This window comes from Phyllobates terribilis, unplaced genomic scaffold (genome assembly GCF_046119375.1).
Source record: "Phyllobates terribilis strain yellow unplaced genomic scaffold, ASM4611937v1 Scaffold_34__1_contigs__length_13252353, whole genome shotgun sequence".
In the NCBI taxonomy this organism is placed as follows: Eukaryota; Metazoa; Chordata; class Amphibia; order Anura; family Dendrobatidae; genus Phyllobates; species Phyllobates terribilis.
The window spans coordinates 5,116,087-5,137,250 of NW_027362794.1; the positions used below are offsets into that span (position 1 = coordinate 5,116,087).

The 21,164-nt window shown below is 45.3% G+C and overlaps 16 non-coding genes across 16 annotated transcripts; all 16 read left to right on the top strand.

Annotated features, from left to right (window-relative positions):
* The first annotated feature begins 628 nt into the window (after positions 1 to 628).
* On the top strand, positions 629 to 819 carry LOC141181346 (U2 spliceosomal RNA). The gene has a single exon (XR_012256931.1). It is a non-coding gene; the product is annotated as a U2 spliceosomal RNA (small nuclear RNA).
* A 1,112-nt stretch (positions 820 to 1,931) lies between these two features.
* LOC141181347 (U2 spliceosomal RNA) lies at positions 1,932 to 2,122 on the top strand. Its single transcript, XR_012256932.1, has one exon. It is a non-coding gene; the product is annotated as a U2 spliceosomal RNA (small nuclear RNA).
* A 1,115-nt stretch (positions 2,123 to 3,237) lies between these two features.
* LOC141181514 (U2 spliceosomal RNA) lies at positions 3,238 to 3,428 on the top strand. The gene has a single exon (XR_012257083.1). It is a non-coding gene; the product is annotated as a U2 spliceosomal RNA (small nuclear RNA).
* A 1,116-nt stretch (positions 3,429 to 4,544) lies between these two features.
* On the top strand, positions 4,545 to 4,735 carry LOC141181348 (U2 spliceosomal RNA). The gene has a single exon (XR_012256933.1). It is a non-coding gene; the product is annotated as a U2 spliceosomal RNA (small nuclear RNA).
* A 1,119-nt stretch (positions 4,736 to 5,854) lies between these two features.
* LOC141181349 (U2 spliceosomal RNA) lies at positions 5,855 to 6,045 on the top strand. Its single transcript, XR_012256934.1, has one exon. It is a non-coding gene; the product is annotated as a U2 spliceosomal RNA (small nuclear RNA).
* A 1,117-nt stretch (positions 6,046 to 7,162) lies between these two features.
* On the top strand, positions 7,163 to 7,353 carry LOC141181515 (U2 spliceosomal RNA). The gene has a single exon (XR_012257084.1). It is a non-coding gene; the product is annotated as a U2 spliceosomal RNA (small nuclear RNA).
* Positions 7,354 to 8,470: 1,117 nt separating this feature from the next.
* Positions 8,471 to 8,661, top strand: LOC141181351 (U2 spliceosomal RNA). The gene has a single exon (XR_012256936.1). It is a non-coding gene; the product is annotated as a U2 spliceosomal RNA (small nuclear RNA).
* Positions 8,662 to 9,777: 1,116 nt separating this feature from the next.
* LOC141181352 (U2 spliceosomal RNA) lies at positions 9,778 to 9,968 on the top strand. The gene has a single exon (XR_012256937.1). It is a non-coding gene; the product is annotated as a U2 spliceosomal RNA (small nuclear RNA).
* Positions 9,969 to 11,087: 1,119 nt separating this feature from the next.
* On the top strand, positions 11,088 to 11,278 carry LOC141181353 (U2 spliceosomal RNA). The gene has a single exon (XR_012256938.1). It is a non-coding gene; the product is annotated as a U2 spliceosomal RNA (small nuclear RNA).
* A 1,115-nt stretch (positions 11,279 to 12,393) lies between these two features.
* LOC141181355 (U2 spliceosomal RNA) lies at positions 12,394 to 12,584 on the top strand. The gene has a single exon (XR_012256939.1). It is a non-coding gene; the product is annotated as a U2 spliceosomal RNA (small nuclear RNA).
* Positions 12,585 to 13,701: 1,117 nt separating this feature from the next.
* Positions 13,702 to 13,892, top strand: LOC141181356 (U2 spliceosomal RNA). The gene has a single exon (XR_012256940.1). It is a non-coding gene; the product is annotated as a U2 spliceosomal RNA (small nuclear RNA).
* Positions 13,893 to 15,010: 1,118 nt separating this feature from the next.
* Positions 15,011 to 15,201, top strand: LOC141181587 (U2 spliceosomal RNA). Its single transcript, XR_012257149.1, has one exon. It is a non-coding gene; the product is annotated as a U2 spliceosomal RNA (small nuclear RNA).
* Positions 15,202 to 16,317: 1,116 nt separating this feature from the next.
* LOC141181452 (U2 spliceosomal RNA) lies at positions 16,318 to 16,508 on the top strand. The gene has a single exon (XR_012257028.1). It is a non-coding gene; the product is annotated as a U2 spliceosomal RNA (small nuclear RNA).
* A 1,116-nt stretch (positions 16,509 to 17,624) lies between these two features.
* Positions 17,625 to 17,815, top strand: LOC141181357 (U2 spliceosomal RNA). Its single transcript, XR_012256941.1, has one exon. It is a non-coding gene; the product is annotated as a U2 spliceosomal RNA (small nuclear RNA).
* Positions 17,816 to 18,935: 1,120 nt separating this feature from the next.
* On the top strand, positions 18,936 to 19,126 carry LOC141181358 (U2 spliceosomal RNA). The gene has a single exon (XR_012256942.1). It is a non-coding gene; the product is annotated as a U2 spliceosomal RNA (small nuclear RNA).
* A 1,114-nt stretch (positions 19,127 to 20,240) lies between these two features.
* On the top strand, positions 20,241 to 20,431 carry LOC141181758 (U2 spliceosomal RNA). The gene has a single exon (XR_012257305.1). It is a non-coding gene; the product is annotated as a U2 spliceosomal RNA (small nuclear RNA).
* The last annotated feature ends 733 nt before the right edge of the window (positions 20,432 to 21,164 follow it).

Consider the following 21,164-nt stretch of genomic DNA (forward strand, 5'->3'; position numbering starts at 1 on the left):
TCTCCCTCTGCTGGAACACTGACTTCTTTCATTTAATGCCTGCAGACTATAAAAGAGAAACCAACCCAAAAAGTTTGGTTGATTAGTCTGTGGCATTCTTTTAAACTGTTGCTTATGGCGGTCTCTGTGAGCTTCTCAGTGACATTCAGCCATCCAGGTATCCCGCCTGCAGTAGACGGAATGTGGCAATGGAACGCTGGCTGCGCGTGTCATAATAGGCTCTGGGCCTTTATATACCTGCGCACAGCAGCAGCCACCTTCAGTCTGCTGCTGGACAGCCAGCAGCAGCAGCAGCAGCAGCAGGAGAGGTAATTAATCAGCAACCCTCCTGCTAAGGGTAGACAGCTGCTCGTTCCACCCCCCCCCCCGCCTTAATTGGTTCTCCTCCCTTCCAACGGTGTTGAGGCGGGTGGGAACAGCCGGGGGTTGAGGATACTGTGCTAAAAGAGGTGGAGTTATGCAGATCTAAAACGCGTGGATTGCAGCAGCAGCAAGCCGAAAAGTGCAGGCATGTGAGGGATCTAGAGGTTGACAGCATGTCTTCTTAACGGGAGTCCAGGTGGCCATCTCCACAAATGGACTTTTCAGAATCCTTGGGTGGCACCGTAGTCGGAAACCAATTCTGGTTATCGCTTCTCGGCCTTTTGGCTAAGATCAAGTGTAGTATCTGTTCTTATCAGTTTAATATCTGATACGTCCCCTATCTGGGGACCATATATTAAATGGATTTTTAGAACAGGGAGATGGAAAAAGAGCTTGCTCTGTCCACTCCACGCATTGACCTGGTATTGCAGTATCTCCAGGACCGGTGCACCCCTTCTTTAATGCAGTTTCTAAAATCAGAAAGAATTGAATTCAATGCTTTTTGTTCATTTGGCTTGTTTGTCGGATTTTGGGATGGACTCTTTGGCTTTGCTTTTCTTCTCCTCATTGGATTTTTCATGTTAAAAGTTGCAGAAGCCAGATGACAAGCTCATTTTGGTTCAACTTCAGCAACTGTGCATTGCATTGCCATGTAATGTAATGCAATGCTATCTATCTAGCTCTCCCTCTATACTTCCTTTTGGATAAACAGACATATTAGGCAAGCATTTTGGAGCTTTCACCTAAATAACTACAGGTGGTGAGATAAGCTGCACAATATAATTGACCTTTCAGTATATTGTTGCACACACACCATCTATTTAGCAAATGCCCTTGTTATCAACAGCAGCCTTTTAAACTCACCTGAGCTAACAGGTATGTGAGCTGGTTACTCTGCTGCGCTTAAAATTTCTTTTTTGGTTTGCTACAATGCCTTTTCTGAAACGTTGTCTCCCTCTGCTGGAACACTGACTTCTTTCATTTAATGCCTGCAGACTATAAAAGAGAAACCAACCCAAAAAGTTTGGTTGATTAGTCTGTGGCATTCTTTTAAACTGTTGCTTATGGCGGTCTCTGTGAGCTTCTCAGTGACATTCAGCCATCCAGGTATCCCGCCTGCAGTAGACGGAATGTGGCAATGGAACGCTGGCTGCGCGTGTCATAATAGGCTCTGAGCCTTTATATACCTGCGCACAGCAGCAGCCACCTTCAGTCTGCTGCTGGACAGCCAGCAGCAGCAGCAGGAGAGGTAATTAATCAGCAACCCTCCTGCTAAGGGTAGACAGCTGCTCGTTCCACCCCCCCCCCGCCTTAATTGGTTCTCCTCCCTTCCAACGGTGTTGAGGCGGGTGGGAACAGCCGGGGGTTGAGGGTACTGTGCTAAAAGAGGTGGAGTTATGCAGATCTAAAACGCGTGGATTGCAGCAGCAGCAAGCCGAAAAGTGCAGGCATGTGAGGGATCTAGAGGTTGACAGCATGTCTTCTTAACGGGAGTCCAGGCGGCCATCTCCACAAATGGACTTTTCAGAATCCTTGGGTGGCACCGTAGTCGGAAACCAATTCTGGTTATCGCTTCTCGGCCTTTTGGCTAAGATCAAGTGTAGTATCTGTTCTTATCAGTTTAATATCTGATACGTCCCCTATCTGGGGACCATATATTAAATGGATTTTTAGAACAGGGAGATGGAAAAAGAGCTTGCTCTGTCCACTCCACGCATTGACCTGGTATTGCAGTATCTCCAGGACCGGTGCACCCCTTCTTTAATGCAGTTTCTAAAATCAGAAAGAATTGAATTCAATGCTTTTTGTTCATTTGGCTTGTTTGTCGGATTTTGGGATGGACTCTTTGGCTTTGCTTTTCTTCTCCTCATTGGATTTTTCATGTTAAAAGTTGCAGAAGCCAGATGACAAGCTCATTTTGGTTCAACTTCAGCAACTGTGCATTGCCTTGCCATGTAATGTAATGCAATGCTATCTATCTAGCTCTCCCTCTATACTTCCTTTTGGATAAACAGACATATTAGGCAAGCATTTTGGAGCTTTCACCTAAATAACTACAGGTGGTGAGATAAGCTGCACAATATAATTGACCTTTCAGTATATTGTTGCACACACACCATCTATTTAGCAAATGCCCTTGTTATCAACAGCAGCCTTTTAAACTCACCTGAGCTAACAGGTATGTGAGCTGGTTACTCTGCTGCGCTTAAAATTTCTTTATTGGTTTGCTACAATGCCTTTTCTGAAACGTTGTCTCCCTCTGCTGGAACACTGACTTCTTTCATTTAATGCCTGCAGACTATAAAAGAGAAACCAACCCAAAAAGTTTGGTTGATTAGTCTGTGGCATTCTTTTAAACTGTTGCTTATGGCGGTCTCTGTGAGCTTCTCAGTGACATTCAGCCATCCAGGTATCCCGCCTGCAGTAGACGGAATGTGGCAATGGAACGCTGGCTGCGCGTGTCATAATAGGCTCTGAGCCTTTATACACCTGCGCACAGCAGCAGCCACCTTCAGTCTGCTGCTGGACAGCCAGCAGCAGCAGCAGCAGGAGAGGTAATTAATCACAACCCTCCTGCTAAGGGTAGACAGCTGCTCGTTCCACCGCCCCCCCCGCCTTAATTGGTTCTCCTCCCTTCCAACGGTGTTGAGGCGGGTGGGAACAGCCGGGGGTTGAGGGTACTGTACTAAAAGAGGTGGAGTTATGCAGATCTAAAACGCGTGGATTGCAGCAGCAGCAAGCCGAAAAGTGCAGGCATGTGAGGGATCTAGAGGTTGACAGCATGTCTTCTTAACGGGAGTCCAGGTGGCCATCTCCACAAATGGACTTTTCAGAATCCTTGGGTGGCACCGTAGTCGGAAACCAATTCTGGTTATCGCTTCTCGGCCTTTTGGCTAAGATCAAGTGTAGTATCTGTTCTTATCAGTTTAATATCTGATACGTCCCCTATCTGGGGACCATATATTAAATGGATTTTTAGAACAGGGAGATGGAAAAAGAGCTTGCTCTGTCCACTCCACGCATTGACCTGGTATTGCAGTATCTCCAGGACCGGTGCACCGCTTCTTTAATGCAGTTTCTAAAATCAGAAAGAATTGAATTCAATGCTTTTTGTTCATTTGGCTTGTTTGTCGGATTTTGGGATGGACTCTTTGGCTTTGCTTTTCTTCTCCTCATTGGATTTTTCATGTTAAAAGTTGCAGAAGCCAGATGACAAGCTCATTTTGGTTCAACTTCAGCAACTGTGCATTGCATTGCCATGTAATGTAATGCAATGCTATCTATCTAGCTCTCCCTCTATACTTCCTTTTGGATAAACAGACATATTAGGCAAGCATTTTGGAGCTTTTACCTAAATAACTACAGGTGGTGAGATAAGCTGCACAATATAATTGACCTTTCAGTATATTGTTGCACACACACCATCTATTTAGCAAATGCCCTTGTTATCAACAGCAGCCTTTTAAACTCACCTGAGCTAACAGGTATGTGAGCTGGTTACTCTGCTGCGCTTAAAATTTCTTTTTTTGGTTTGCTACAATGCCTTTTCTGAAACGTTGTCTCCCTCTGCTGGAACACTGACTTCTTTCATTTAATGCCTGCAGACTATAAAAGAGAAACCAACCCAAAAAGTTTGGTTGATTAGTCTGTGGCATTCTTTTAAACTGTTGCTTATGGCGGTCTCTGTGAGCTTCTCAGTGACATTCAGCCATCCAGGTATCCCGCCTGCAGTAGACGGAATGTGGCAATGGAACGCTGGCTGCGCGTGTCATAATAGGCTCTGAGCCTTTATATACCTGCGCACAGCAGCAGCCACCTTCAGTCTGCTGCTGGACAGCCAGCAGCAGCAGCAGCAGGAGAGGTAATTAATCAGCAACCCTCCTGCTAAGGGTAGACAGCTGCTCGTTCCACCCCCCCCCCGCCTTAATTGGTTCTCCTCCCTTCCAACGGTGTTGAGGCGGGTGGGAACAGCCGGGGGTTGAGGGTACTGTGCTAAAAGAGGTGGAGTTATGCAGATCTAAAACGCGTGGATTGCAGCAGCAGCAAGCCGAAAAGTGCAGGCATGTGAGGGATCTAGAGGTTGACAGCATGTCTTCTTAACGGGAGTCCAGGTGGCCATCTCCACAAATGGACTTTTCAGAATCCTTGGGTGGCACCGTAGTCGGAAACCAATTCTTTTTATCGCTTCTCGGCCTTTTGGCTAAGATCAAGTGTAGTATCTGTTCTTATCAGTTTAATATCTGATACGTCCCCTATCTGGGGACCATATATTAAATGGATTTTTAGAACAGGGAGATGGAAAAAGAGCTTGCTCTGTCCACTCCACGCATTGACCTGGTATTGCAGTATCTCCAGGACCGGTGCACCCCTTCTTTAATGCAGTTTCTAAAATCAGAAAGAATTGAATTCAATGCTTTTTGTTCATTTGGCTTGTTTGTCGGATTTTGGGATGGACTCTTTGGCTTTGCTTTTCTTCTCCTCATTGGATTTTTCATGTTAAAAGTTGCAGAAGCCAGATGACAAGCTCATTTTGGTTCAACTTCAGCAACTGTGCATTGCATTGCCATGTAATGTAATGCAATGCTATCTATCTAGCTCTCCCTCTATACTTCCTTTTGGATAAACAGACATATTAGGCAAGCATTTTGGAGCTTTCACCTAAATAACTACAGGTGGTGAGATAAGCTGCACAATATAATTGACCTTTCAGTATATTGTTGCACACACACCATCTATTTAGCAAATGCCCTTGTTATCAACAGCAGCCTTTTAAACTCACCTGAGCTAACAGGTATGTGAGCTGGTTACTCTGCTGCGCTTAAAATTTCTTTTTTGGTTTGCTACAATGCCTTTTCTGAAACGTTGTCTCCCTCTGCTGGAACACTGACTTCTTTCATTTAATGCCTGCAGACTATAAAAGAGAAACCAACCCAAAAAGTTTGGTTGATTAGTCTGTGGCATTCTTTTAAACTGTTGCTTATGGCGGTCTCTGTGAGCTTCTCAGTGACATTCAGCCATCCAGGTATCCCGCCTGCAGTAGACGGAATGTGGCAATGGAACGCTGGCTGCGCGTGTCATAATAGGCTCTGAGCCTTTATATACCTGCGCACAGCAGCAGCCACCTTCAGTCTGCTGCTGGACAGCCAGCAGCAGCAGCAGCAGCAGGAGAGGTAATTAATCAGCAACCCTCCTGCTAAGGGTAGACAGCTGCTCGTTCCACCCCCCCCCCCGCCTTAATTGGTTCTCCTCCCTTCCAACGGTGTTGAGGCGGGTGGGAACAGCCGGGGGTTGAGGGTACTGTGCTAAAAGAGGTGGAGTTATGCAGATCTAAAACGCGTGGATTGCAGCAGCAGCAAGCCGAAAAGTGCAGGCATGTGAGGGATCTAGAGGTTGACAGCATGTCTTCTTAACGGGAGTCCAGGCGGCCATCTCCACAAATGGACTTTTCAGAATCCTTGGGTGGCACCGTAGTCGGAAACCAATTCTGGTTATCGCTTCTCGGCCTTTTGGCTAAGATCAAGTGTAGTATCTGTTCTTATCAGTTTAATATCTGATACGTCCCCTATCTGGGGACCATATATTAAATGGATTTTTAGAACAGGGAGATGGAAAAAGAGCTTGCTCTGTCCACTCCACGCATTGACCTGGTATTGCAGTATCTCCAGGACCGGTGCACCCCTTCTTTAATGCAGTTTCTAAAATCAGAAAGAATTGAATTCAATGCTTTTTGTTCATTTGGCTTGTTTGTCGGATTTTGGGATGGACTCTTTGGCTTTGCTTTTCTTCTCCTCATTGGATTTTTCATGTTAAAAGTTGCAGAAGCCAGATGACAAGCTCATTTTGGTTCAACTTCAGCAACTGTGCATTGCATTGCCATGTAATGTAATGCAATGCTATCTATCTAGCTCTCCCTCTATACTTCCTTTTGGATAAACAGACATATTAGGCAAGCATTTTGGAGCTTTCACCTAAATAACTACAGGTGGTGAGATAAGCTGCACAATATAATTGACCTTTCAGTATATTGTTGCACACACACCATCTATTTAGCAAATGCCCTTGTTATCAACAGCAGCCTTTTAAACTCACCTGAGCTAACAGGTATGTGAGCTGGTTACTCTGCTGCGCTTAAAATTTCTTTATTGGTTTGCTACAATGCCTTTTCTGAAACGTTGTCTCCCTCTGCTGGAACACTGACTTCTTTCATTTAATGCCTGCAGACTATAAAAGAGAAACCAACCCAAAAAGTTTGGTTGATTAGTCTGTGGCATTCTTTTAAACTGTTGCTTATGGCGGTCTCTGTGAGCTTCTCAGTGACATTCAGCCATCCAGGTATCCCGCCTGCAGTAGACGGAATGTGGCAATGGAACGCTGGCTGCGCGTGTCATAATAGGCTCTGAGCCTTTATATACCTGCGCACAGCAGCAGCCACCTTCAGTCTGCTGCTGGACAGCCAGCAGCAGCAGCAGCAGGAGAGGTAATTAATCAGCAACCCTCCTGCTAAGGGTAGACAGCTGCTCGTTCCACCGCCCCCCCCCGCCTTAATTGGTTCTCCTCCCTTCCAACGGTGTTGAGGCGGGTGGGAACAGCCGGGGGTTGAGGGTACTGTACTAAAAGAGGTGGAGTTATGCAGATCTAAAACGCGTGGATTGCAGCAGCAGCAAGCCGAAAAGTGCAGGCATGTGAGGGATCTAGAGGTTGACAGCATGTCTTCTTAACGGGAGTCCAGGTGGCCATCTCCACAAATGGACTTTTCAGAATCCTTGGGTGGCACCGTAGTCGGAAACCAATTCTGGTTATCGCTTCTCGGCCTTTTGGCTAAGATCAAGTGTAGTATCTGTTCTTATCAGTTTAATATCTGATACGTCCCCTATCTGGGGACCATATATTAAATGGATTTTTAGAACAGGGAGATGGAAAAAGAGCTTGCTCTGTCCACTCCACGCATTGACCTGGTATTGCAGTATCTCCAGGACCGGTGCACCGCTTCTTTAATGCAGTTTCTAAAATCAGAAAGAATTGAATTCAATGCTTTTTGTTCATTTGGCTTGTTTGTCGGATTTTGGGATGGACTCTTTGGCTTTGCTTTTCTTCTCCTCATTGGATTTTTCATGTTAAAAGTTGCAGAAGCCAGATGACAAGCTCATTTTGGTTCAACTTCAGCAACTGTGCATTGCATTGCCATGTAATGTAATGCAATGCTATCTATCTAGCTCTCCCTCTATACTTCCTTTTGGATAAACAGACATATTAGGCAAGCATTTTGGAGCTTTTACCTAAATAACTACAGGTGGTGAGATAAGCTGCACAATATAATTGACCTTTCAGTATATTGTTGCACACACACCATCTATTTAGCAAATGCCCTTGTTATCAACAGCAGCCTTTTAAACTCACCTGAGCTAACAGGTATGTGAGCTGGTTACTCTGCTGCGCTTAAAATTTCTTTTTTGGTTTGCTACAATGCCTTTTCTGAAACGTTGTCTCCCTCTGCTGGAAGACTGACTTCTTTCATTTAATGCCTGCAGACTATAAAAGAGAAACCAACCCAAAAAGTTTGGTTGATTAGTCTGTGGCATTCTTTTAAACTGTTGCTTATGGCGGTCTCTGTGAGCTTCTCAGTGACATTCAGCCATCCAGGTATCCCGCCTGCAGTAGACGGAATGTGGCAATGGAACGCTGGCTGCGCGTGTCATAATAGGCTCTGAGCCTTTATATACCTGCGCACAGCAGCAGCCACCTTCAGTCTGCTGCTGGACAGCCAGCAGCAGCAGCAGCAGGAGAGGTAATTAATCAGCAACCCTCCTGCTAAGGGTAGACAGCTGCTCGTTCCACCCCCCCCCCCCGCCTTAATTGGTTCTCCTCCCTTCCAACGGTGTTGAGGCGGGTGGGAACAGCCGGGGGTTGAGGGTACTGTGCTAAAAGAGGTGGAGTTATGCAGATCTAAAACGCGTGGATTGCAGCAGCAGCAAGCCGAAAAGTGCAGGCATGTGAGGGATCTAGAGGTTGACAGCATGTCTTCTTAACGGGAGTCCAGGTGGCCATCTCCACAAATGGACTTTTCAGAATCCTTGGGTGGCACCGTAGTCGGAAACCAATTCTGGTTATCGCTTCTCGGCCTTTTGGCTAAGATCAAGTGTAGTATCTGTTCTTATCAGTTTAATATCTGATACGTCCCCTATCTGGGGACCATATATTAAATGGATTTTTAGAACAGGGAGATGGAAAAAGAGCTTGCTCTGTCCACTCCACGCATTGACCTGGTATTGCAGTATCTCCAGGACCGGTGCACCCCTTCTTTAATGCAGTTTCTAAAATCAGAAAGAATTGAATTCAATGCTTTTTGTTCATTTGGCTTGTTTGTCGGATTTTGGGATGGACTCTTTGGCTTTGCTTTTCTTCTCCTCATTGGATTTTTCATGTTAAAAGTTGCAGAAGCCAGATGACAAGCTCATTTTGGTTCAACTTCAGCAACTGTGCATTGCATTGCCATGTAATGTAATGCAATGCTATCTATCTAGCTCTCCCTCTATACTTCCTTTTGGATAAACAGACATATTAGGCAAGCATTTTGGAGCTTTCACCTAAATAACTACAGGTGGTGAGATAAGCTGCACAATATAATTGACCTTTCAGTATATTGTTGCACACACACCATCTATTTAGCAAATGCCCTTGTTATCAACAGCAGCCTTTTAAACTCACCTGAGCTAACAGGTATGTGAGCTGGTTACTCTGCTGCGCTTAAAATTTCTTTTTTTGGTTTGCTACAATGCCTTTTCTGAAACGTTGTCTCCCTCTGCTGGAACACTGACTTCTTTCATTTAATGCCTGCAGACTATAAAAGAGAAACCAACCCAAAAAGTTTGGTTGATTAGTCTGTGGCATTCTTTTAAACTGTTGCTTATGGCGGTCTCTGTGAGCTTCTCAGTGACATTCAGCCATCCAGGTATCCCGCCTGCAGTAGACGGAATGTGGCAATGGAACGCTGGCTGCGCGTGTCATAATAGGCTCTGAGCCTTTATATACCTGCGCACAGCAGCAGCCACCTTCAGTCTGCTGCTGGACAGCCAGCAGCAGCAGCAGCAGGAGAGGTAATTAATCAGCAACCCTCCTGCTAAGGGTAGACAGCTGCTCGTTCCACCCCCCCCCCGCCTTAATTGGTTCTCCTCCCTTCCAACGGTGTTGAGGCGGGTGGGAACAGCCGGGGGTTGAGGGTACTGTGCTAAAAGAGGTGGAGTTATGCAGATCTAAAACGCGTGGATTGCAGCAGCAGCAAGCCGAAAAGTGCAGGCATGTGAGGGATCTAGAGGTTGACAGCATGTCTTCTTAACGGGAGTCCAGGTGGCCATCTCCACAAATGGACTTTTCAGAATCCTTGGGTGGCACCGTAGTCGGAAACCAATTCTTTTTATCGCTTCTCGGCCTTTTGGCTAAGATCAAGTGTAGTATCTGTTCTTATCAGTTTAATATCTGATACGTCCCCTATCTGGGGACCATATATTAAATGGATTTTTAGAACAGGGAGATGGAAAAAGAGCTTGCTCTGTCCACTCCACGCATTGACCTGGTATTGCAGTATCTCCAGGACCGGTGCACCCCTTCTTTAATGCAGTTTCTAAAATCAGAAAGAATTGAATTCAATGCTTTTTGTTCATTTGGCTTGTTTGTCGGATTTTGGGATGGACTCTTTGGCTTTGCTTTTCTTCTCCTCATTGGATTTTTCATGTTAAAAGTTGCAGAAGCCAGATGACAAGCTCATTTTGGTTCAACTTCAGCAACTGTGCATTGCATTGCCATGTAATGTAATGCAATGCTATCTATCTAGCTCTCCCTCTATGCTTCCTTTTGGATAAACAGACATATTAGGCAAGCATTTTGGAGCTTTCACCTAAATAACTACAGGTGGTGAGATAAGCTGTACAATATAATTGACCTTTCAGTATATTGTTGCACACACACCATCTATTTAGCAAATGCCCTTGTTATCAACAGCAGCCTTTTAAACTCACCTGAGCTAACAGGTATGTGAGCTGGTTACTCTGCTGCGCTTAAAATTTCTTTTTTGGTTTGCTACAATGCCTTTTCTGAAACGTTGTCTCCCTCTGCTGGAACACTGACTTCTTTCATTTAATGCCTGCAGACTATAAAAGAGAACCCAACCCAAAAAGTTTGGTTGATTAGTCTGTGGCATTCTTTTAAACTGTTGCTTATGGCGGTCTCTGTGAGCTTCTCAGTGACATTCAGCCATCCAGGTATCCCGCCTGCAGTAGACGGAATGTGGCAATGGAACGCTGGCTGCGCGTGTCATAACAGGCTCTGAGCCTTTATATACCTGCGCACAGCAGCAGCCACCTTCAGTCTGCTGCTGGACAGCCAGCAGCAGCAGCAGCAGGATAGGTAATTAATCAGCAACCCTCCTGCTAAGGGTAGACAGCTGCTCGTTCCACCCCCCCCCCCCCCGCCTTAATTGGCTCTCCTCCCTTCCAACGGTGTTGAGGCGGGTGGGAACAGCCGGGGGTTGAGGGTACTGTGCTAAAAGAGGTGGAGTTATGCAGATCTAAAACGCGTGGATTGCAGCAGCAGCAAGCCGAAAAGTGCAGGCATGTGAGGGATCTAGAGGTTGACAGCATGTCTACTTAACGGGAGTCCAGGTGGCCATCTCCACAAATAGACTTTTCAGAATCCTTGGGTGGCACCGTAGTCGGAAACCAATTCTGGTTATCGCTTCTCGGCCTTTTGGCTAAGATCAAGTGTAGTATCTGTTCTTATCAGTTTAATATCTGATACGTCCCCTATCTGGGGACCATATATTAAATGGATTTTTAGAACAGGGAGATGGAAAAAGAGCTTGCTCTGTCCACTCCACGCATTGACCTGGTATTGCAGTATCTCCAGGACCGGTGCACCCCTTCTTTAATGCAGTTTCTAAAATCAGAAAGAATTGAATTCAATGCTTTTTGTTCATTTGGCTTGTTTGTCGGATTTTGGGATGGACTCTTTGGCTTTGCTTTTCTTCTCCTCATTGGATTTTTCATGTTAAAAGTTGCAGAAGCCAGATGACAAGCTCATTTTGGTTCAACTTCAGCAACTGTGCATTGCATTGCCATGTAATGTAATGCAATGCTATCTATCTAGCTCTCCCTCTATACTTCCTTTTGGATAAACAGACATATTAGGCAAGCATTTTGGAGCTTTCACCTAAATAACTACAGGTGGTGAGATAAGCTGCACAATATAATTGACCTTTCAGTATATTGTTGCACACACACCATCTATTTAGCAAATGCCCTTGTTATCAACAGCAGCCTTTTAAACTCACCTGAGCTAACAGGTATGTGAGCTGGTTACTCTGCTGCGCTTAAAATTTCTTTTTTGGTTTGCTACAATGCCTTTTCTGAAACGTTGTCTCCCTCTGCTGGAACACTGACTTCTTTCATTTAATGCCTGCAGACTATAAAAGAGAAACCAACCCAAAAAGTTTGGTTGATTAGTCTGTGGCATTCTTTTAAACTGTTGCTTATGGCGGTCTCTGTGAGCTTCTCAGTGACATTCAGCCATCCAGGTATCCCGCCTGCAGTAGACGGAATGTGGCAATGGAACGCTGGCTGCGCGTGTCATAATAGGCTCTGAGCCTTTATATACCTGCGCACAGCAGCAGCCACCTTCAGTCTGCTGCTGGACAGCCAGCAGCAGCAGCAGCAGGAGAGGTAATTAATCAGCAACCCTCCTGCTAAGGGTAGACAGCTGCTCGTTCCACCCCCCTCCCGCCTTAATTGGTTCTCCTCCCTTCCAACGGTGTTGAGGCGGGTGGGAACAGCCGGGGGTTGAGGGTACTGTGCTAAAAGAGGTGGAGTTATGCAGATCTAAAACGCGTGGATTGCAGCAGCAGCAAGCCGAAAAGTGCAGGCATGTGAGGGATCTAGAGGTTGACAGCATGTCTTCTTAACGGGAGTCCAGGTGGCCATCTCCACAAATGGACTTTTCAGAATCCTTGGGTGGCACCGTAGTCGGAAACCAATTCTGGTTATCGCTTCTCGGCCTTTTGGCTAAGATCAAGTGTAGTATCTGTTCTTATCAGTTTAATATCTGATACGTCCCCTATCTGGGGACCATATATTAAATGGATTTTTAGAACAGGGAGATGGAAAAAGAGCTTGCTCTGTCCACTCCACGCATTGACCTGGTATTGCAGTATCTCCAGGACCGGTGCACCCCTTCTTTAATGCAGTTTCTAAAATCAGAAAGAATTGAATTCAATGCTTTTTGTTCATTTGGCTTGTTTGTCGGATTTTGGGATGGACTCTTTGGCTTTGCTTTTCTTCTCCTCATTGGATTTTTCATGTTAAAAGTTGCAGAAGCCAGATGACAAGCTCATATTGGTTCAACTTCAGCAACTGTGCATTGCATTGCCATGTAATGTAATGCAATGCTATCTATCTAGCTCTCCCTCTGTACTTCCTTTTGGATAAACAGACATATTAGGCAAGCATTTTGGAGCTTTCACCTAAATAACTACAGGTGGTGAGATAAGCTGCACAATATAATTGACCTTTCAGTATATTGTTGCACACACACCATCTATTTAGCAAATGCCCTTGTTATCAACAGCAGCCTTTTAAACTCACCTGAGCTAACAGGTATGTGAGCTGGTTACTCTGCTGCGCTTAAAATTTCTTTTTTGGTTTGCTACAATGCCTTTTCTGAAACGTTGTCTCCCTCTGCTGGAACACTGACTTCTTTCATTTAATGCCTGCAGACTATAAAAGAGAAACTAACCCAAAAAGTTTGGTTGATTAGTCTGTGGCATTCTTTTAAACTGTTGCTTATGGCGGTCTCTGTGAGCTTCTCAGTGACATTCAGCCATCCAGGTATCCCGCCTGCAGTAGACGGAATGTGGCAATGGAACGCTGGCTGCGTGTGTCATAATAGGCTCTGAGCCTTTATATACCTGCGCACAGCAGCAGCCACCTTCAGTCTGCTGCTGGACAGCCAGCAGCAGCAGCAGCAGGAGAGGTAATTAATCAGCAACCCTCCTGCTAAGGGTAGACAGCTGCTCGTTCCACCCCCCCCCCCCGCCTTAATTGGTTCTCCTCCCTTCCAACGGTGTTGAGGCGGGTGGGAACAGCCGGGGGTTGAGGGTACTGTGCTAAAAGAGGTGGAGTTATGCAGATCTAAAACGCGTGGATTGCAGCAGCAGCAAGCCGAAAAGTGCAGGCATGTGAGGGATCTAGAGGTTGACAGCATGTCTTCTTAACGGGAGTCCAGGTGGCCATCTCCACAAATGGACTTTTCAGAATCCTTGGGTGGCACCGTAGTCGGAAACCAATTCTGGTTATCGCTTCTCGGCCTTTTGGCTAAGATCAAGTGTAGTATCTGTTCTTATCAGTTTAATATCTGATACGTCCCCTATCTGGGGACCATATATTAAATGGATTTTTAGAACAGGGAGATGGAAAAAGAGCTTGCTCTGTCCACTCCACGCATTGACCTGGTATTGCAGTATCTCCAGGACCGGTGCACCCCTTCTTTAATGCAGTTTCTAAAATCAGAAAGAATTGAATTCAATGCTTTTTGTTCATTTGGCTTGTTTGTCGGATTTTGGGATGGACTCTTTGGCTTTGCTTTTCTTCTCCTCATTGGATTTTTCATGTTAAAAGTTGCAGAAGCCAGATGACAAGCTCATTTTGGTTCAACTTCAGCAACTGTGCATTGCATTGCCATGTAATGTAATGCAATGCTATCTATCTAGCTCTCCCTCTATACTTCCTTTTGGATAAACAGACATATTAGGCAAGCATTTTGGAGCTTTCACCTAAATAACTACAGGTGGTGAGATAAGCTGCACAATATAATTGACCTTTCAGTATATTGTTGCACACACACCATCTATTTAGCAAATGCCCTTGTTATCAACAGCAGCCTTTTAAACTCACCTGAGCTAACAGGTATGTGAGCTGGTTACTCTGCTGCGCTTAAAATTTCTTTTTTGGTTTGCTACAATGCCTTTTCTGAAACGTTGTCTCCCTCTGCTGGAACACTGACTTCTTTCATTTAATGCCTGCAGACTATAAAAGAGAAACCAACCCAAAAAGTTTGGTTGATTAGTCTGTGGCATTCTTTTAAACTGTTGCTTATGGCGGTCTCTGTGAGCTTCTCAGTGACATTCAGCCATCCAGGTATCCCGCCTGCAGTAGACGGAATGTGGCAATGGAACGCTGGCTGCGCGTGTCATAATAGGCTCTGAGCCTTTATATACCTGCGCACAGCAGCAGCCACCTTCAGTCTGCTGCTGGACAGCCAGCAGCAGCAGCAGCAGCAGGAGAGGTAATTAATCAGCAACCCTCCTGCTAAGGGTAGACAGCTGCTCGTTCCACCCCCCCCCCGCCTTAATTGGTTCTCCTCCCTTCCAACGGTGTTGAGGCGGGTGGGAACAGCCGGGGGTTGAGGGTACTGTGCTAAAAGAGGTGGAGTTATGCAGATCTAAAACGCGTGGATTGCAGCAGCAGCAAGCCGAAAAGTGCAGGCATGTGAGGGATCTAGAGGTTGACAGCATGTCTTCTTAACGGGAGTCCAGGTGGCCATCTCCACAAATGGACTTTTCAGAATCCTTGGGTGGCACCGTAGTCGGAAACCAATTCTGGTTATCGCTTCTCGGCCTTTTGGCTAAGATCAAGTGTAGTATCTGTTCTTATCAGTTTAATATCTGATACGTCCCCTATCTGGGGACCATATATTAAATGGATTTTTAGAACAGGGAGATGGAAAAAGAGCTTGCTCTGTCCACTCCACGCATTGATCTGGTATTGCAGTATCTCCAGGACCGGTGCACCCCTTCTTTAATGCAGTTTCTAAAATCAGAAAGAATTGAATTCAATGCTTTTTGTTCATTTGGCTTGTTTGTCGGATTTTGGGATGGACTCTTTGGCTTTGCTTTTCTTCTCCTCATTGGATTTTTCATGTTAAAAGTTGCAGAAGCCAGATGACAAGCTCATTTTGGTTCAACTTCAGCAACTGTGCATTGCATTGCCATGTAATGTAATGCAATGCTATCTATCTAGCTCTCCCTCTATACTTCCTTTTGGATAAACAGACATATTAGGCAAGCATTTTGGAGCTTTCACCTAAATAACTACAGGTGGTGAGATAAGCTGCACAATATAATTGACCTTTCAGTATATTGTTGCACACACACCATCTATTTAGCAAATGCCCTTGTTATCAACAGCAGCCTTTTAAACTCACCTGAGCTAACAGGTATGTGAGCTGGTTACTCTGCTGCGCTTAAAATTTCTTTTTTGGTTTGCTACAATGCCTTTTCTGAAACGTTGTCTCCCTCTGCTGGAACACTGACTTCTTTCATTTAATGCCTGCAGACTATAAAAGAGAAACCAACCCAAAAAGTTTGGTTGATTAGTCTGTGGCATTCTTTTAAACTGTTGCTTATGGCGGTCTCTGTGAGCTTCTCAGTGACATTCAGCCATCCAGGTATCCCGCCTGCAGTAGACGGAATGTGGCAATGGAACGCTGGCTGCGCGTGTCATAATAGGCTCTGAGCCTTTATATACCTGCGCACAGCAGCAGCCACCTTCAGTCTGCTGCTGGACAGCCAGCAGCAGCAGCAGCAGGAGAGGTAATTAATCAGCAACCCTCCTGCTAAGGGTAGACAGCTGCTCGTTCCACCCCCCCCCCCGCCTTAATTGGTTCTCCTCCCTTCCAACGGTGTTGAGGCGGGTGGGAACAGCCGGGGGTTGAGGGTACTGTGCTAAAAGAGGTGGAGTTATGCAGATCTAAAACGCGTGGATTGCAGCAGCAGCAAGCCGAAAAGTGCAGGCATGTGAGGGATCTAGAGGTTGACAGCATGTCTTCTTAACGGGAGTCCAGGTGGCCATCTCCACAAATGGACTTTTCAGAATCCTTGGGTGGCACCGTAGTCGGAAACCAATTCTGGTTATCGCTTCTCGGCCTTTTGGCTAAGATCAAGTGTAGTATCTGTTCTTATCAGTTTAATATCTGATACGTCCCCTATCTGGGGACCATATATTAAATGGATTTTTAGAACAGGGAGATGGAAAAAGAGCTTGCTCTGTCCACTCCACGCATTGACCTGGTATTGCAGTATCTCCAGGACCGGTGCACCCCATCTTTAATGCAGTTTCTAAAATCAGAAAGAATTGAATTCAATGCTTTTTGTTCATTTGGCTTGTTTGTCGGATTTTGGGATGGACTCTTTGGCTTTGCTTTTCTTCTCCTCATTGGATTTTTCATGTTAAAAGTTGCAGAAGCCAGATGACAAGCTCATATTGGTTCAACTTCAGCAACTGTGCATTGCATTGCCATGTAATGTAATGCAATGCTATCTATCTAGCTCTCCCTCTGTACTTCCTTTTGGATAAACAGACATATTAGGCAAGCATTTTGGAGCTTTCACCTAAATAACTACAGGTGGTGAGATAAGCTGCACAATATAATTGACCTTTCAGTATATTGTTGCACACACACCATCTATTTAGCAAATGCCCTTGTTATCAACAGCAGCCTTTTAAACTCACCTGAGCTAACAGGTATGTGAGCTGGTTACTCTGCTGCGCTTAAAATTTCTTTTTTGGTTTGCTACAATGCCTTTTCTGAAACGTTGTCTCCCTCTGCTGGAACACTGACTTCTTTCATTTAATGCCTGCAGACTATAAAAGAGAAACTAACCCAAAAAGTTTGGTTGATTAGTCTGTGGCATTCTTTTAAACTGTTGCTTATGGCGGTCTCTGTGAGCTTCTCAGTGACATTCAGCCATCCAGGTATCCCGCCTGCAGTAGACGGAATGTGGCAATGGAACGCTGGCTGCGCATGTCATAATAGGCTCTGAGCCTTTATATACCTGCGCACAGCAGCAGCCACCTTCAGTCTGCTGCTGGACAGCCAGCAGCAGCAGCAGCAGGAGAGGTAATTAATCAGCAACCCTCCTGCTAAGGGTAGACAGCTGCTCGTTCCACCCCCCCCCCCGCCTTAATTGGTTCTCCTCCCTTCCAACGGTGTTGAGGCGGGTGGGAACAGCCGGGGGTTGAGGGTACTGTGCTAAAAGAGGTGGAGTTATGCAGATCTAAAACGCGTGGATTGCAGCAGCAGCAAGCCGAAAAGTGCAGGCATGTGAGGGATCTAGAGGTTGACAGCATGTCTTCTTAACGGGAGTCCAGGTGGCCATCTCCACAAATGGACTTTTCAGAATCCTTGGGTGGCACCGTAGTCGGAAACCAATTCTGGTTATCGCTTCTCGGCCTTTTGGCTAAGATCAAGTGTAGTATCTGTTCTTATCAGTTTAATATCTGATACGTCCCCTATCTGGGGACCATATATTAAATGGATTTTTAGAACAGGGAGATGGAAAAAGAGCTTGCTCTGTCCACTCCACGCATTGACCTGGTATTGCAGTATCTCCAGGACCGGTGCACCCCTTCTTTAATGCAGTTTCTAAAATCAGAAAGAATTGAATTCAATGCTTTTTGTTCATTTGGCTTGTTTGTCGGATTTTGGGATGGACTCTTTGGCTTTGCTTTTCTTCTCCTCATTGGATTTTTCATGTTAAAAGTTGCAGAAGCCAGATGACAAGCTCATTTTGGTTCAACTTCAGCAACTGTGCATTGCATTGCCATGTAATGTAATGCAATGCTATCTATCTAGCTCTCCCTCTATACTTCCTTTTGGATAAACAGACATATTAGGCAAGCATTTTGGAGCTTTCACCTAAATAACTACAGGTGGTGAGATAAGCTGCACAATATAATTGACCTTTCAGTATATTGTTGCACACACACCATCTATTTAGCAAATGCCCTTGTTATCAACAGCAGCCTTTTAAACTCACCTGAGCTAACAGGTATGTGAGCTGGTTACTCTGCTGCGCTTAAAATTTCTTTTTTGGTTTGCTACAATGCCTTTTCTGAAACGTTGTCTCCCTCTGCTGGAACACTGACTTCTTTCATTTAATGCCTGCAGACTATAAAAGAGAACCCAACCCAAAAAGTTTGGTTGATTAGTCTGTGGCATTCTTTTAAACTGTTGCTTATGGCGGTCTCTGTGAGCTTCTCAGTGACATTCAGCCATCCAGGTATCCCGCCTGCAGTAGACGGAATGGGGCAATGGAACGCTGGCTGCGCGTGTCATAATAGGCTCTGAGCCTTTATATACCTGCGCACAGCAGCAGCCACCTTCAGTCTGCTGCTGGACAGCCAGCAGCAGCAGCAGCAGCAGGAGAGGTAATTAATCAGCAACCCTCCTGCTAAGGGTAGACAGCTGCTCGTTCCACCCCCCCCCCCCGACTTAATTGGTTCTTCTCCCTTCCAACGGTGTTGAGGCGGGTGGGAACAGCCGGGGGTTGAGGGTACTGTGCTAAAAGAGGTGGAGTTATGCAGATCTAAAACGCGTGGATTGCAGCAGCAGCAAGCCGAAAAGTGCAGGCATGTGAGGGATCTAGAGGTTGACAGCATGTCTTCTTAACGGGAGTCCAGGTGGCCATCTCCACAAATGGACTTTTCAGAATCCTTGGGTGGCACCGTAGTCGGAAACCAATTCTGGTTATCGCTTCTCGGCCTTTTGGCTAAGATCAAGTGTAGTATCTGTTCTTATCAGTTTAATATCTGATACGTCCCCTATCTGGGGACCATATATTAAATGGATTTTTAGAACAGGGAGATGGAAAAAGAGCTTGCTCTGTCCACTCCACGCATTGACCTGGTATTGCAGTATCTCCAGGACCGGTGCACCCCTTCTTTAATGCAGTTTCTAAAATCAGAAAGAATTGAATTCAATGCTTTTTGTTCATTTGGCTTGTTTGTCGGATTTTGGGATGGACTCTTTGGCTTTGCTTTTCTTCTCCTCATTGGATTTTTCATGTTAAAAGTTGCAGAAGCCAGATGACAAGCTCATTTTGGTTCAACTTCAGCAACTGTGCATTGCATTGCCATGTAATGTAATGCAATGCTATCTATCTAGCTCTCCCTCTATACTTCCTTTTGGATAAACAGACATATTAGGCAAGCATTTTGGAGCTTTCACCTAAATAACTACAGGTGGTGAGATAAGCTGCACAATATAATTGACCTTTCAGTATATTGTTGCACACACACCATCTATTTAGCAAATGCCCTTGTTATCAACAGCAGCCTTTTAAACTCACCTGAGCTAACAGGTATGTGAGCTGGTTACTCTGCTGCGCTTAAAATTTCTTTTTTGGTTTGCTACAATGCCTTTTCTGAAACGTTGTCTCCCTCTGCTGGAACACTGACTTCTTTCATTTAATGCCTGCAGACTATAAAAGAGAAACCAACCCAAAAAGTTTGGTTGATTAGTCTGTGGTATTCTTTTAAACTGTTGCTTATGGCGGTCTCTGTGAGCTTCTCAGTGACATTCAGCCATCCAGGTATCCCGCCTGCAGTAGACGGAATGGGGCAATGGAACGCTGGCTGCGCGTGTCATAATAGGCTCTGAGCCTTTATATACCTGCGCACAGCAGCAGCCACCTTCAGTCTGCTGCTGGACAGCCAGCAGCAGCAGCAGCAGGAGAGGTAATTAATCAGCAACCCTCCTGCTAAGGGTAGACAGCTGCTCGTTCCACCCCCCCCCGCCTTAATTGGTTCTCCTCCCTTCCAACGGTGTTGAGGCGGGTGGGAACAGCTGGGGGTTGAGGGTACTGTGCTAAAAGAGGTGGAGTTATGCAGATCTAAAACGCGTGGATTGCAGCAGCAGCAAGCCGAAAAGTGCAGGCATGTGAGGGATCTAGAGGTTGACAGCATGTCTTCTTAACGGGAGTCCAGGTGGCCATCTCCACAAATGGACTTTTCAGAATCCTTGGGTGGCACCGTAGTCGGAAACCAATTCTGGTTATCGCTTCTCGGCCTTTTGGCTAAGATCAAGTGTAGTATCTGTTCTTATCAGTTTAATATCTGATACGTCCCCTATCTGGTGACCATATATTAAATGGATTTTTAGAACAGGGAGATGGAAAAAGAGCTTGCTCTGTCCACTCCACGCATTGACCTGGTATTGCAGTATCTCCAGGACCGGTGCACCCCTTCTTTAATGCAGTTTCTAAAATCAGAAAGAATTGAATTCAATGCTTTTTGTTCATTTGGCTTGTTTGTCGGATTTTGGGATGGACTCTTTGGCTTTGCTTTTCTTCTCCTCATTGGATTTTTCATGTTAAAAGTTGCAGAAGCCAGATGACAAGCTCATTTTGGTTCAACTTCAGCAACTGTGCATTGCATTGCCATGTAATGTAATGCAATGCTATCTATCTAGCTCTCCCTCTATACTTCCTTTTGGATAAACAGACATATTAGGCAAGCATTTTGGAGCTTTCACCTAAATAACTACAGGTGGTGAGATAAGCTGCACAATATAATTGACCTTTCAGTATATTGTTGCACACACACCATCTATTTAGCAAATGCCCTTGTTATCAACAGCAGCCTTTTAAACTCACCTGAGCTAACAGGTATGTGAGCTGGTTACTCTGCTGCGCTTAAAATTTCTTTTTTGGTTTGCTACAATGCCTTTTCTGAAACGTTGTCTCCCTCTGCTGGAACACTGACTTCTTTCATTTAATGCCTGCAGACTATAAAAGAGAAACCAACCCAAAAAGTTTGGTTGATTAGTCTGTGGTATTCTTTTAAACTGTTGCTTATGGCGGTCTCTGTGAGCTTCTCAGTGACATTCAGCCATCCAGGTATCCCGCCTGCAGTAGACGGAATGGGGCAATGGAACGCTGGCTGCGCGTGTCATAATAGGCTCTGAGCCTTTATATACCT